Consider the following 4615-nt stretch of genomic DNA (forward strand, 5'->3'; position numbering starts at 1 on the left):
CTTCATGAGTAGACAACTCTTGTTCTTCTTCATGAAGAAAACCATATCTCACTGGTGGGTGAGATACCGTGGTTGTTCTACAAGGAACAGTTGTAGATGTTTCATCAATGGGTATAGGTTGACTAGATGGATCTATATCCATCTGATCTGTTGGTTGGTCAGAATTCTCCAATTCTAACTCTATTTGCCTTCCTTTGCCTCCTTCTTGAACAAACTGTTGTTCAAGAAATGTGGCATTTCTACTTATCACAACCTTTTGTGAAGTGGGCAAATAAAAATAATATCCAAAATGCCCCTGTGTCTTAATTTTGAGTTCTTAACCCAAAATAATTATTTTTCTTCTTCTAATTTATATCAAATATAAATTAATTAATTAATCTCTATTAATTAATTTCTCATTAATTAAATTCATATTTAAACACTTTAAATATAAATTTAACTTATACTATACATTCAATAATCTAGATTTGGTTTCAAGTCATGCTAGGGACATTACAATTTAATTGCAAACCAAACCTATTTAATTAATTAATTAAACTCTTTAATTAATTAATTAAATCATATTTAATTAGGTGATAACTTGTGTATGTGTGTGACTTACTAGGCTCATCACTAATTGGCAATGAGACATGATATCAACTCTTAATATCATCAGAACTCTTTCTTACCATAAATGATTTCTCTAAATCATTTTATGCACCTCATAGACCATGGTTAACACCTAGCATAGCATGCCATGGACACTCAATTAGTAATAATGTCACACCCTACCCCTCTGTAAGGCATAACATGATCCCGTAGTATACCTAATGAATTACCAACTCCGTCTACTGATAATCCATTAAATACACTACAAGGGATTTTAAAAACTTTTCTTACTTCTTTTACGGTGGTGAGCACTATTTACAGTGTGAAAGACTTTGGTGAATCAAGTGAAACAACTAACTCATTTGATTTATTTGGAATATCTGTAAAAATTTTGGCAAGGTGCCATTTGTATTTTGGACAAAACAGTTCTTCAGAAAACCTGTAAAAAGCACTTCAATATATTTTCAAATCTCAACTCCAACATTTTTATCAACACAACACATTTCTCAAGTCAAATCCACAATGATTTTCAAAGACTAAGATACAAAGATATAACACAATTTTTACAAGCCAAATAACTCATAATTATTTTACAACTTTACTGTACAACTTAAATTTACAACTGCTCAAAACCAAGAACAAAATATACATACAGTGGATATACATTACTGATACAAAATGCCACATGTGGTATACTCACTATACCCAAAAATCTCTCATGGCGATACTAGCGAGCCTAGCCGCCTCTGCTCTGCTCTCTACTGCGACAAAGAATAAAGCTATCGCTGAGACAATGTCTCAGTGGTGCACAACATTTACCAAATACAAATTTTAAATCACAATTCATAAATCATATCAATAGTGGATACTTAAAACCATAGTTAAATTCAAGACAATAAATGTCAACAAGAATTTAAACTCCATTTGTTAATATCACAATAATTTTCAATAAGTCAGATCATGGTTGAATTCAATAGACAGTATATGTCAATAAGAGTTTAAATCAATTTCACAATCTCACAATACATAATAACACAATTCGATCAAATAATCAAGAATACAGTGTTGCCAATCTATAACACAATTTAGGCCATGACACAATTTTTCCCATATATGGCGTGTTGTACACCACGACAAGACATGCTCACCCCAATAATCGAAATCAATGAGGGAGGAAGCTAGCTATATAATGAGAACTCATCCATACTCACCTCAGACTGGGAAGTCAAAGAGGGAGGAACATAATCATACTCACCCCAGACTGATAAGTCAAAGAGGGAGGAATAATCACACTCACCCCATTAATGGAGGAGGAACATATTATCAGTGTCATGCCAATTGTGAGTCAAAACAATTCCAAACATTTTATTCAAATGATCCGTAAGAATCCAATAAATTTCCAAAGTTATAATTTCATTCACAAAATGGCAACACAATTCGTAATTCACTTCAATTTCCATAAAAACCATTTACAGTGCTTTTCAATCAATAAGTATCCATCAATATCATTCAAACAATTTTTCACAGTTTCAAACCATTCACAATGTTTTTCAATCAATAAGTGTCCACCAAACACATTTCCACAATTTAAAACAATAATATACAAATAGTCATAATTTATTTCAATTGAAAAATTCAAAAGAAATAGCCGTTGTGCACAAACCTCTGATGTTTGTCTCCTGGTCCTGACTCAGTATTTCTTTCCCTTTTGCTGAGTCCTTGTTAACTGAGAAACACAATTTGAAGTGTTTCAGTACCAAATTAAACTGTCTCTATCGATGGGGTTTGGTAAATAATGCACTGAACTCAATTATTCACTTAATCACCTAATATACCGACCCTCGTTGCGTTTTAGGTAAATTAGGTTTTAGTGTCGTTAATATGTCATATTTGATAGGGTTTTAGGTTTGGTATGTTTTACCAAAGTCATTTCCTTGCTTAGTGCATTTTAATGCAAATTGCTGGATTCCGGAACACTGGTTTGACCTAACCGGACGATCTAGTTCCCTCGGTTTTCGGGTCTCGGTCGAAACTACAAACTTGTAGATCTAGGTCTTATTGCACGCGGGGCAAAATTTCAGGTCAATCCGAGTTAAGTAGACCAAGTTATGGTCATTATACTATTGCTGGTCAAATGGTACCATTTTAGGTCAATTTTAGGTCAATTTGGTCAACTCTGGTTCGGCCAGTTTTTGGACCCGAACTTGTGCAAGCTTTTTGACTTGCTTATGGTCATTTATGGGCTTTGGTGTCTTCATAAGACTTGTAGGTATGGGTCTTAACTATTCATGGTTAAAATTTCAGGTCAATTGGACCTGTTTTGAGTGAGTTATGGCCTAAATACTCACTGCTGCCCAAATGGTCAGTTTTTAGGTCTCAAGTGTACCAAATCCGAATTGGTCATTTTTCACATCAACTTGCAAGCAGAATTTTGGTATGGTTTCTCAATGAAAGTTGGCACATTTTCTGCCTAGTTTCACCTCAAATTGGTCTCATACCAATTGAGGTTACACATTTCAGGTTATGGGCTAAAATGTACACTGCCCTCAATATGCATTTCACACCCCACTTCAAACACACATATACCTTGCAATTTGGTTCACTTCCCTACCAATCTGCTTTGGTGCATTAACCACAGTATAATCTACTTTACATTAACATTATTTTGGGCAGATTACCATTACCCTCAACACACCAAATATAATTCACATTTACAATATCTCAATACCATTACATACACACCTAAACACCACTAATTCTCACATACACTTTACACAATAATTTCATACACATATCCTTCATTCCTTAATGCCACAATTCTGCCAACACTCCCATGAATATACACATTTATTCAAGTGTCCCCAAGGCTGCCCAAATTTGTCCTTCAACATCAAAGTGCTGTCCAAGTTACCAATTCCCATCCAAGTGCATCATTCACCATATATACATGCATTAAATCACTAGGTTACTAAATCACCATGATTAACATTATTTCTCATCAATTATATACACAAATACCTCATCAAAAACGTGACCCATGGCTGTCCAAAATGGCAACAACAATAACCCTTCAAACTCAAAATTTTCCTTCACCAAACCAATACCCATAACATGCATAAAAACTTTAACAAAGAAATTCTCAAAAATGCAAACTTACCTTTAATTGTAACTTGCTAAACCCTCACCAAACTTCTCAAATTTGGTATCCATATCTTCCTTGTGATGTGTAGACCATTTTTAATGAAGCCACTTAGGTGATTGGAGGTGAAATGAAGGTGGTTAATGGAGCTTTTTCAATTTGCGGCATGGAGGTTTTTGGAGAAATTCATACGGCCATGGCAATTCCCAAGCTTGAAGATGAAATGGCAGATTGTATAATGGGTGTACACCTGCCCCTTTAGTCCTTAATTAATTCCCTAGTGGTCCACTCACCACATTTAAATCATATTATAAGCTTAAAGTGCTAATTACACAATTTTCACTCCACTTTTGGTTATTTGCATTAGGTACCACTAAACTAATTTTTATTTTATTTTATAAGTGTAATATTATTTATTTTTAATGGACATTTAGGTCAAAAGACACTTCGGGATGTCAAATGACCATAATGCCCTGCCTGTCGGGTGGCTTTCCGATTTTTCAGATTAGGGTTTTGTCTTTTTCGATTTCTCACTTTTCTTTGTACTAATTATTTAATTTTTCTTTGATCTTTCTAATGATATTTATTCTTCAATAAGGTTATATTTATATCCTAAAAATGTTTTCCGTGGTTTCCATGATCCGGTAGCCAACGGTCCACGCCGTGACTTCAGTCCAAAGTCACCCATCGTTAGGTTTCCTACTGCTTAACTTGATCACATTTCTTTGCAATCATTTTTCCTTTGTTTTTCTTGTATTTTCTTTTCTTGTATTTCATTATTTTATGTCTCCTCACTCTCATTGAAGTGTGGTTCTAGGCATCCTAGCTGTCCTGACAACACTGGTCACCGGAGCAGCAGAACGCACTACCTAACTTAGGGTGTTACAA

The sequence above is a fragment of the Hevea brasiliensis genome, unplaced genomic scaffold, assembly GCF_030052815.1.
Source record: "Hevea brasiliensis isolate MT/VB/25A 57/8 unplaced genomic scaffold, ASM3005281v1 Scaf2, whole genome shotgun sequence".
NCBI classification, from domain to species: Eukaryota; Viridiplantae; Streptophyta; class Magnoliopsida; order Malpighiales; family Euphorbiaceae; genus Hevea; species Hevea brasiliensis.